Below are 12,077 nucleotides of genomic sequence, written 5' to 3' on the forward strand. Positions count from 1 at the left end.
GGGAGCGCCGCACTGTCGGAGGGGCAGTACAGAGGGAGCGCCGCACTGTCGGAGGCGCTTTACTGAGGGAGCGCCGCAGTGGTGGAGAGGCCGTATTTTGAATGAGACGTTTAAATCGAGGGTCATGGGTGGATGTAAAAGTTCCCACAGCCACTATTGGAAGAATTGAGAGGAGATTTGATCGGTGTGTTCAAAATCATGAAGCATTTTGAAAGAGAATCTGTTTCAAGTGCAGGAGGGTTGCTAACCAGAGGACACAGATTTGATGGTTAATTGGCAAAAGAACCAGAGGTGACATGAGGAGTGTGGTAAACCACGTTCACTATCGTTAGCACTGTTCACCACTGTTCGTTATAACTGTATCACTGACCACTATTGTATCACGGTACGAGGTCGCCTCTTGCCACACTGCTATACCTGGGATGACCACTGCCGACTCCGCCTTGGCTCCACCCACCAGGCCAGGTATAAAGGTGAGCGACTGGCTGGTATTCCTCCTGCTTGGATCGGATCACCCACGAGAGTGGGCTGTTATTTAGTCAATAAAAACCTTTAGTCACCTTCGTAACTCTTCGCCTTTTATTGGAGGAATTGATAGGTATATCAATTTTATTGACTAAATTTAATGATGTCCGACAACGAGTCACAACCGGCGGAGGAGCCACCAGCGCAGCTCCCAGGAGCACAGCCACACCAGCCAGCTTGGCTGCGAGCCCTCAGACCGCCGTACCTGGACCTGAACCCACGAGCAGCAAACTCAGCCGCAGACTTTAAACACTGGCTGGTCTGCTTCGAATCATACCTGAGAGAATCCAGCGTCCCTCAGGCATCCAAACTAAGTGTCCTGCAGGCACAACTGAGCCCGAGAGTATACACTCTCATCGAGGACATGACTACCTACGAGACCGCCATCAACCTGCTGAAACAGAAGTACCGGACCCCGGTAAACTACATGTACGCTAGGCACCTCCTAAGATCACGGCCGCAACAGCCAGGAGAATCAGTAGCCGAATTCTCACAGGCGCTATATGCACTCGCCAGGAACTGTGACTTTAAATCGGTGTCGGCAGCCGAAAATACTGAAGATAATATCCGCGACGCATTCCTGAAAGGCCTACGGTCCGAGTACTCACGGCAAAGACTGCTGGAAGCTAAAGACCTCAGCATGGAAAAAGCTGAAGCCCTCGCTATCTCCCTGGAAGTGGCCCACCAAGATCAGGAAGCATTCACCAGGTACTGCTCGCGACCCTGGGACTCGGGCCCGACCCCTACCACAGCACCCTTCCCAGCGCCGCCCCCGGGACCTACCTCTGCGTCGGCGTCCCGGACCCGACCGGCCCCGCCACCCCCGGCACCGGCCCCGACATCGGGCATCCGCGATCGGGCCGCCGGCTGTTTTTTTTGTGGCCAGGAGAAGCACCCGAGGTCGCGCTGCCCAGCCAAGAACTCCATATGTAGAACCTGCCTGAAGAAAGGCCACTTCTCCAAGGCCTGCAGGAGCGGATCCTCAGAGGCCAGCAGTGCCGCATGCGAACTATGGGGGCGGCCATCTTCGTTTAGGGCAACTGAGGCCAGCATCCCCACACATGAGTCATGGGGGCGGCCATCTTTGTTTAGGGCAACTGAGGCCAGCATCCCCACACATGAGTCATGGGGGCGGCCATCTTTGATTAAGGCAACCGACCCCAATAGTGCCTCATGGGGCCCTACCTCGTGGGAGACGCCATTTTACTCACCACGCCCGACCGCCTCGCCCGCAGATGACAACGACTCGCTCAGCTACACACTAGCTTCCGTCACCCTGGACCAAGCCCGCCCGCACCATCTGTCCAAGTCAATGATGGACATCAAAGTGAACGGCCACGCCACGACCTGCCTGTTCGACAGCGGAAGCACGGAGAGCTTCATCCACCCAGACACGGTGAGCCACTACTCCCTCTCTGTCCTACCAACGCGCAGCCGAATCTCGATGGCATCGAGGTCCCACGCCACGGACATCAGCGGCTACTGTGTCGTGACCCTGTCGGTTAAGGGCACGGAGTATAAAAACTTTAAACTCCTCGTCCTCCCCCATCTCTGCGCTGCCGTCCTACTAGGGCTGGACTTCCAATCCCACCTCCAAAGCGTAACCCTAGCATACGGTGGACCCCTCCCCCCACTCACAGTCAACAACCAGCAAACGTTAAACCGCCCACCGCGTAACACCTGCAGCCTCTCCACCCTCAAGGTCCCGCCACCCTCTCTGTTTGCTAACCTTACCCCTGACTGCAAACCCGTCGCTACCAAAAGCAGGCGGTATAGCGCCGGGGACAGAGCCTTCATTAGCTCTGAGGTGCGGCGCCTCCTGAAAGAGGGCATTATCGAGGGGAGCAGCAGCCCCTGGCGTGCCCAGGTCGTAGTCGTAAAGACCGGCGATAAAAACCGCCTGGTCATCGACTACAGCCAGACCATAAACAGATATACCCAGCTGGACGCATACCCCCTCCCCCGCATATCTGACATGGTCAATCAGATTGCACAGTATAAAGTATTCTCGACCATCGACCTGAAGTCGGCCTACCACCAACTCCCTATCCACCCTGAGGACCGCCAGTATACCGCCTTCGAGGCGAATGGGCGCCTATACCACTTCCTTAGGGTCCCCTTCGGTGTCACTAATGGGGTCTCGGTCTTCCAAAGGGAGATGGACCAGATGGTTGACCAGAACGAACTGCAGGCTACATTCCCCTACCTAGATAACGTCACTATCTGCGGCCGCGACCAGCAGGAACATGACGCGAATCTGGAGAAATTCCTCCGTACGGCCCAACGGCTGAACCTCACCTACAATAAGGAGAAATGCGTGTTTAACACCACGCGCCTTGCCATCCTCGGCTGCGTAGTGGAGAACGGAATCATCGGCCCCGACCCAGAAAGAATGCGCCCCCTCATGGAGCTACCCCTCCCCCACTGCCCTAAAGCACTTAGGAGAACCCTGGGGCTTTTCGCCTACTATGCCCAATGGGTACCCAATTACGCGGACAAAGCCAGACCCCTCCTGAAAGCCACTTCCTTCCCCCTCACGGAGGAGGCGTGCGCGGCCTTCTCCCTCATTAAGGGAGACATAGCCAAGGCCACGATGCACGCAGTGGACGAGTCCATCCCCTTTCAGGTGGAGAGCGACGCCTCCGACTTCGCCTTAGCCGCCACCCTAAACCAGGAGGGGAGGCCAGTGGCCTTCTTCTCAAGGACCCTACAGGGCCCCGAGATCCGACATTCGTCGGTCGAGAAAGAGGCCCAGGCGATCGTGGAGGCAGTACGGCGCTGGAGGCACTACCTGGCAGGCAAACGATTTACCCTCCTCACCGACCAGCGTTCGGTGGCTTTCATGTTTAATAACAAGCTGAAGGGCAAAATCAAGAATGACAAGATTTTGAGATGGAGAATCGAGCTCTCCACCTACGATTATGAGATCTTGTACCGGCCAGGCAAGCTGAACGAATCCCCTGATGCCCTTTCACGAATGACATGCGCCAGCGCGCATATCGATAGGCTTCAGACCCTCCACGACCAGCTCTGCCACCCCGGAGTCACCAGACTCTACCATTTCATTAAGGCCCGCAACCTGACCTACTCCATCGAGGAGGTCAGGACCATGACCAGGAACTGCCAGACCTGTGCGGAGTGCAAACCGCACTTCTATAGGCCGGACCGAGCAAGCCTGATCAAGGCCACCCGCCCCTTCGAGCGCCTGAGCATCGACTTTAAGGGGCCCCTCCCGTCCTCTGACCGTAATGTGTACTTCCTCAACATCGTTGATGAGTACTCCCGTTTCCCCTTTGCCTTCCCCTGCCCCGACATGACCAGTAGCACGGTCATTAAGTGCCTGAATGCCCTCTTCGCCTTGTTCGGGTTCCCGAACTATATACACAGCGACCGGGGCTCCTCCTTCATGAGCGAGGAACTCCGGCAATTCCTCCTAGAGAGAGGTATTGCAGCAAGCAGGACCACCAGCTACAACCCCAGAGGTAACGGTCAGGTGGAAAGAGAGAACGCGACGGTATGGAAGGCCGTCCTCTTAGCCTTAAAGTCTAAGGGCCTCCCAACCTCCCGCTGGCAAGAAGTCCTCCCGACAGCGCTGCACTCCATCCGGTCATTACTTTGCACGGCCACTAACACCACCCCCCATGAACGAATGTTCGTTTTCCCCAGGAAGTCGACTACGGGAACCACTCTACCAACCTGGCTGACCGCCCCGGGGCCGGTCTGGCTGCGGAAACACGTGAGGACCCATAAAACGGACCCCCTGGTCGAGAGGGTGAACCTCCTGCACGCCAACCCCCAGTACGCCTACGTGGCGTACCCAGACGGGCGGGAGGACACTGTCTCCCTACGAGACCTCGCACCCTCAGCCGATCCGGAAACACCGCCACCACCCCCCCCAACCTCAGTCCAGGTAGACGGCATGCCGGAACCCCACGAGCCCTCGCCGACCACGCAAACACCAGCATCAACACCGGATAAGGCACCAGCACCGGATAAGGCAACACCACCGCTGCGGCGATCGGAGAGGCTTACGAAGCCTCCGGACAGACTGACCTACCAGAATTGGTAGTACACTTCACCCCGCCGGACTTAATTCTAAACAAGGGGTGAATGTGGTAAACCACGTTCACTATCGTTAGCACTGTTCACCACTGTTCGTTATAACTGTATCACTGACCACTATTGTATCACGGTACGAGGTCGCCTCTTGCCACACTGCTATACCTGGGATGACCACTGCCGACTCCGCCTTGGCTCCACCCACCAGGCCAGGTATAAAGGTGAGCGACTGGCTGGTATTCCTCCTGCTTGGATCGGATCACCCACGAGAGTGGGCTGTTATTTAGTCAATAAAAACCTTTAGTCACCTTCGTAACTCTTCGCCTTTTATTGGAGGAATTGATAGGTATATCAAGGAGACACTTTTTTACACAGCGAGTTGTTGTGATCTGGAATGCGCTGCCTGAAAGGGCGGTGGAAGCAGATTCAACAAAAACCACAACAACCTGTATTTATATAGCGCCTTTAATGCAGTAAAATGTCCCAAGGTGCTGCGCAGGAGTATTTTAGCAATGTTCAAAAGGGATTTGGGTTCAATACTTGAAGGGAAAACATTTTACGGCGTCACCGGTCCGGGGACTAATCGCACAGCTCTTTCAGAGATCCGGCACAGGCATAATGGGCCGAATGGCCTCCTGCTGTGCTGTAAGATTCTACAGTGAACTACATTTCAAAAAGTACTATTTTTCTCTGGAAAAGAGAGTGCTGAGGTATGATCTGATAGAGGTCTTTAAAATTATGATGAAGGGGTTCGATTGGGTAGACTTGTGGGGGTGTCGAAATCTAGGGGCCATGAATATAAGATCGTCACTAATAAATCCAATAATAATCAACTTTATTGTCATTGTTAGTGCACAAGTGCAGTACAACGAAACGTAGGCTTGCGGATCCCGAGAGTGTACATTTGGAGACATTTAAACATACAACATTCATTTGGCTTGTAATACATAAACATAATAAAGTGCATTGGCAGATGTGTAGGCTTTAGAGTTTATTTGTGGAGTTCAGTAGGATGACAGCCCTGGGAAAGAAGCTGTTCCTAAATCTGGTCGTTCGGGTGCGAATGCATCTGTAGCGTCTCCCAGATGGCAGGGGGGGGCGAACAGACTGTGGCTGGGGTGGGTAGGGTCTTCGATGATGGACCGTGACCTCCGTAGACAGCATGAAACTTCTTTACCCAGAGAGTGGCGAGAATGTGGAACTCGCTGCCACAGGGAGTGGTTGAGGCGAATGGCGGAGATACATTTAAGGTCATAGAGTTATACAGAACAGAAAGTGGCATTTCGGCCCATCGTGTCCGCGCCGGCCATCAAGCCCTGTCTATTCTAATCCCATTTTCAAGCACTTGGTCCCTAGCCTTGTATGCTATGGCGTTTCAAGTGCTCATCTAAATGCTTCTTGAAAGTTGTGAGGGTTCCTGCCTCTACCACCCTTTCAGGCAGTGAGTTTCAGATTCCAACCACCCTCTGGGTGAAAAAGTTTTTCCTCAAATCCCCTCTAAACCTCCTGCCCCTTACCTTGAAACTATGCCCCCTGGTTATTGACCCCTCTACTAAGGGGAAAAGTTCCTTTCTATCTACCCTATCTATGCCCCTCATAATTTTGTACACCTCAATCAGGTCCCCCCCCTCAGCCTTCTCTGCTCTAAGGAAAACAACCCCAGCCTGTCCAGTCTCTCTTCATAGCTGAAACGCTCCAGCCCAGGTAACATCCTGGTGAATCTCCTCTGCACCCTCTCCAATGCAATCACATCCCTCCTATAGTGTGGCGACCAGAACTGCACACAGTATTCCAGCTGTGGCCTAACTAGCGTTTTGTACAGCTCCATCATAACCTCCCTGCTCTTGTATTCTATGCCTCGGCTATTGAAGGCAAGTATCCCATATGCCTTTTTAACCACCCTATCTACCTGTCCTGCTGCCTTCAGGGATCTATGTACATGCACACCAAGGTTCCTCTAGATGGTGTAGCTAGATAAATGCAAGGAATAGAAGGATGTGTTGATAGGGTGAGATGACGAGGGGTGGGAGGAGGTTCGTGTGGAGCATGAACACTGGCACGGCCCAGTTGGGCCATACGGCCTGTTTCTGTGCTGTACATTCTATACAATAATTGGTTATAAAGCTCTATTGGGACGCCCTGAGGTGATGCTATGCAGAGTATAACTGCAAGTCTTTCTTTGTTTTTAAGGGTCAGCGGCTGGTTGCCTGGCCACAGTCGGGAAGCAAAGTGACTAGGCTGTGATCGATCGACTTTGTGCTGGGTAAGTCAGGGCATTAAGGGTTACGGAACCAAGGTGGGTCAGTGGGAGTTGAGGTACAGATCAACCACGATCGTATTGAATGGCAGAACGGGCTTGAGGGGCTGAATGGCCTCCTCGTGTCCCTGTGAGGTGGGCAGAATGGCCTCCTCCTGTCCCTGTGAGAGGGGCTGAATGGCCTCCTCCTGTCCCTATGAGATAGGCTCAATGGCCTCCTCCTGCCCCAATGAGAGGGGCTGAATGGCCTCCTCCTGCCCCTATGAGGTGGGCAGAATGGCATCCTCCTGTCCCTGTGAGATAGGCTGATTGGCCTCCTCCTGCCCCTATGAGGTGGGAAGAATGGCCTCCTCCTGTCCCTATGAATGAGACTGATTGGCCTCCTCCTGTCCCTATGAAGGAGACTGATTGGCCTCCTCCTGTCCCTCTGAGTGAGACTGATTGGACTCCTCCTGTCCCTCTGAGTGAGCCCCTCGAGCCCGCTCCGCCATTCAATGCGATCATGGCTGATCATCCAAATTCAGTACCCTGTCCCTGCCTTCTCCCCATATCCCTTGATCCCTTTAACCTTAAGAAATATATCTAACTCCTTCTTCAATATATTTAATGAATTGGCCTCAACTGTCTTCTATGGTAGAGAATTCCACAGGTTCACCACTCTTTGGGTGAAGAAATTCCTCCTCATCTCTGTCCTAAATGGCTTACCCCGTATCCTTAGACTGTGACCCCTGGTTCTGGACTCCCCAACCATCGGGAACATCCTTCCTGCATCTAGTCCCTCTAGCCCTGTTAGAATTTTATAAGTTTCAATGAGATCCCCTCTCATTCTTCTAAACTCCAGCGAGTACAAGCCCAGTCGACCCAATCTCTCCTCATACGTCATTCCTGCCATCCCAGGTATCAGCCTGGTGAATCTTCGCTGAACTCCCTCCATGGCAAGAACATCCTTCCTCAGATAAGGCGACCAAAACTGCACACAATACTCAAGATGTGGTCTCACCAAGGCCCTGTACAACTGCAGCAAGACATCCTTGTTCCTGTACTCGAATCCTCTTGCTACGAAGGCCAACATACCATTTCCGCCTGCTGCACCTGCATGCTTACCTTCAGCGACTGGTGCACAAGGACACCCAGGTCTCGTTGCACTTCCCCTTCTCCCAATCTAGTGCCATTCAGATAATAATCTGCCTTCCTGTTTTTGACACCAAAGTGGATAACCTCGCATTTATACACGTTATATTGCATCTGCCATGCTTCTGCCCAATCACCCAACCTGTCCAAATCATCCTGGAGTTTCTCGGCATCCTCCTCACAGCAAACACGCCCACCCAGCTTTGTGTCGTCTGCAAACTTGGAGATATTACGTCTAGTTCCCTTGTCTAGATCATTAATATATATTGTGAATAGCTGGGGTCGAAGGACCGATCCCTGCGGTACCCCACTAGTTACTGCCTGCCACTCGGAAAAAGACCAGTTTATTCCAACTCTTTGCTTTCTGTCTGCCAACCAGTTCTCTATCCAAGTCAATACCTTGCCCCCAATCCCATGTGCCTTAACTTTACACGCTAATCTCTTATGCGGGACCTTATCGAAAGCCTTTTGAAAGTCCAAATACACCACATCCACTGGTTCTCCCCCATCTATTTTACCAGTTACATCCTCAAAAAATTCCAGTAGATTAGTCAAGCACGATTTACCTTTTGTAAATCCATGTTGACTTTGTCCGATCCTGTCACTGTTTTCCAATTGCTCTGCTATTACATCTTTTATAATGGACTCTTAGCATTTTCCCCACTACTGATGTCAGACTTACTGGTCTGTAATTCCCCGTTTTCCCTCTACCACCTTTTTTGAATAGTGGGGTAACATTAGCTACCCTCCAATCCATGGGTACTGTTCCAGATTCCATCGAATGTTGGAAGATGATCAGCAATACATCTACTATTTCTAGGGCCACTTCCTTAAGTACCCTAGGATGTAGATTATCAGGCCCTGGGTATTTATCGGCTTTCAATCCCATCAATTTCCCTAACACCATTTCCCTACAAATACTGATTTCTTTCAGTTCCTCCCTTTTCATCAGACCCTATATTCCCCGACATCTCTGGGAGGTTATTTGTGTCCTTTGTGAAGACATAACCAAAATATGTATTTAATTGGGATGCCATTTCTTTGTTCCCCATTATAAATTCCCCTGATTCTGACTGCAAGGGACCTACGCTTGACTTCACCAATCTTTTTCACTTTATTGCATCTTGACCGAACAGTAATGAATAGAGGAGACGGAATGTACCTTTTACTATTTACTGAATAAATGGGTGGACATTACAGCACATTGTCTGCATGGCAGAACCGGAAACTGAAAGTGAAAGACAAAGTAAAACCGAGCCCCCCAGCACCCCCTTCAGGTAACACCCGGGAACTGGGACAAAATTAATTGAAGCAAAACTCAAAACACAACACTCCTTTCCCCCAGATAAAACCCCTTAGTCCTCCAGGCGTCTGGGACGGAATCTAACCCGACTTGAGCGCCGCTGGACAGGCATAGTCAGGGTGCCACTGCCAGCCGCAGGAAAACCTTCCTCCGTGGCTGATGACTCCGTGACACCTTCTGTCGATGTGGCTTCCGTCGTTGTTGCAGGAAGCAGGCCGTCACTGCCTGGCAGAGGTGGCAGAGACAATGGCCTAGCCTGTGACGTCTCTGTTACTCTCACCGGAGTACGACCCCGTAACTGGTCTACGTGGCGTCTGTGTAGCTGGCCATCAGGTGTACGGACGCTGTACGACGGGGACCCGTGGCCTGCTCCACCATGGCAGGCATCCATTTGTCTCCTCCTGCATAGCAACGGGCAAACACAGTCTCTGACGGCTCGAACTGCCTGGCGGTGCCCTGGTACTTCTTAGCCAGCTCTTCTTGCTTTGTGTGCATCTCATCCCTGCAGTCCGGGTGTAGCTGGTCCAGTGCAGTCGCCAGCCGGCGACCCATCAGCATCTCGGCAGGACTCTTCCCCATTGCTGAGTTTGGCTGACGCGAAGGCTGCACCATTGTCCGAAACCAGCACGTTGGGGACCCCATGTGTGGCAAACAGCAAACGCAACGCGTTGATCACTGCACTGGATGTCATGGAGCTCATGATAGCCACCTCCAGCCATTTCGAATGAGAATCCACCACTATCAAAAGGACCTTCCCCTGAAATGGCCCTGCAAAGTCAATGTGGAGTCTTGACCATTTACGAGTGGTCCACTCCCAGAGGTGAAGGGGAGCCTTGGATGGGCTATGGCGAGTCAGCTGACATGTCTCACAGCTCTTTACCACCTCCTCCACGTCTCGGTCCAACCCCGGCCACCAGACGTAGCTTCTCGCCAACGCCTTCATGTGCACAATCCCAGGGTGTGAGTCATGCAGCATTTTCAGCACCTCCTCTTGCGGTGGCAGGAACCACCACACGGCTTCCCCAGAGCACGCAGTTCTTGTGTGCAGACATTTCATGGCACCTCTGAACGAAGGACTTGAAATGCTCCTCCTGGACCTCGGAGGGCCAGCCGTGCAGCAGCCAGCGGAGCACCCGTGATAAGACTGGATCTTTCTGTGTGAGGCTGCCAATCCGCTGGGCACGGAGTGGGGCCTCCGGAACCTCCTCCAGTAGCAGCACCTCCAGGGGTGGTGGCGTCTCAGCCATCGGCCGGTTCAATGGCAAGCGACTCAGAGCATCAGCATTCGCCAGCATCTTCCCAGACCTGTAGCAAAGTTCATAACTGTAGGCCCCCAACATCAGACTCCACCGAAGCATACGCGGTGATATGATCTGGGGCATGGGCTTGGAGTGATGCAGGAGCCCCAAGAGTGGCTTGTGGTCTGTGTAGATGACGAACTGTCTCCCTAACAGGTACTGGCTGAACTTCTTTACCCCAAATATGATGGCTAGGGCCTCCTTGTCAATCTGGGCGTAATTACGTTCTGTTGTTGAGAGTGTTCTTGAGGCAAAACTGATAGGCGCTTCCCGGCCATCTGGCTCTATGTGACCCAACAGAGCTCCCAGCCCGTATGGTGAGGCATCACACACCAACACCAATGGCTTGTTTTCATCATAGTGTGCCAGAACCTTATCTGCTTGTAGCAGTTCCTTTGCCTGTCTGTAGGCTGTTTCATGAGCTGAGGTCCAGTTCCACACTGCTGCTTGGTCTAACAGCCTGTGCAGTGGCTCTAAGATTGTGGCTTTGCCCTTGAGAAAACAACTGTAGAAGTTTAACAGTCCGAGGAATGCCTGCAGTTCGGTCTTGTTCTTGGGGGTGGGAGCGCTCCTGATAGCCTCCACCTTCTCCGTAGTCGGATGCACACCGTCTTTGTCCACTCGGAATCCCAGGAACTCCACCCCATTGGCAGCGAACGCACGTTTCTCCTTCTGAAGGCGTAGTCCTACCTCAGCCAGCCGGCGTAGTACTTCCTGCAGCCACTCATCATGGGCTTCCTGTGTCTTGCCTGTAATCAGTATGTCATCCAAGTAAGGCTGAACTCCCGGAACACCAGCCAACAGGGTGTCCATGAACCTCTGAAAGATTGCCACAGCCGTAGACACCCCAAACTGCAGCCTTGTGGCTCGGAAAAGTCCTCTGTGGGTGTTGATTGTCAACAGCTCGGCTGACTCTTCATCCAGGACCAGTTGCTGGTATGCTTGCTTGGGATCCAGCTTGGTGAACAGAGTGCCTCCAGCCAGTGTTGAAAACAGCTCTGTAACTGTTGGTAAGGGATACACATCTGGTAACACAGCAGTATTAACTGTACATCTGTAATCTCCACAGATTCGCAGGCCCCCATCCTTCTTTGCAATGGGCACGATAGGGGTGGCCCAACGGGAGTTCTTCACTGGCAAGAGAACCCCTTGGTTCACCAGCTTATCCAGGGCCTCATCCACCTTCTTGCGCAACGCAAAAGGAACTGGTCGCGCCTTGAAGAACTTAGGCGCTACCCCTGGGTCCACTTCGATTGAGACTGGCGGTCCCCGACAGGCCCCGAACTCACCAAAAACCTCTTCATAGTTCTCCAACATAGGCATTATGGGCTGTCGCTGTACCGTGTGTACTTCTGTCACTTCAATACCGAGGGGCTCAAACCAATCTCTGCCCAGCAGGCTTGTGCCCTGCCCCGCCACCACATAAAGTGAAAGTGTGTCCTTGACTGCCTGATACTTAACTTCCACATGAATCATACCCAGCACCTGGAGTTGAGCTTGGGAC

At 52.8% G+C, this 12,077-nt stretch overlaps 1 protein-coding gene across 3 annotated transcripts in view; it reads left to right on the forward strand.

Annotated features, from left to right (window-relative positions):
* LOC147117931 (uncharacterized) overlaps positions 1 to 12,077 on the forward strand; it is a 58,695-nt gene that overhangs the window by 25,465 nt on the left and 21,153 nt on the right. For all 3 annotated transcript variants that reach the window (XR_015077886.1, XM_085984265.1, XM_085984264.1), the window contains one exon: positions 6,775 to 6,847. The gene's annotated coding sequence lies outside the window, so the exon portion shown is untranslated. The remainder of the gene's footprint in view (positions 1 to 6,774; positions 6,848 to 12,077) is intronic.

This window comes from Somniosus microcephalus, chromosome 4 (genome assembly GCF_052327205.1).
Source record: "Somniosus microcephalus isolate GS21.2 chromosome 4, FLI_Smic_1.0, whole genome shotgun sequence".
NCBI lineage: Eukaryota > Metazoa > Chordata > Chondrichthyes > Squaliformes > Somniosidae > Somniosus > Somniosus microcephalus.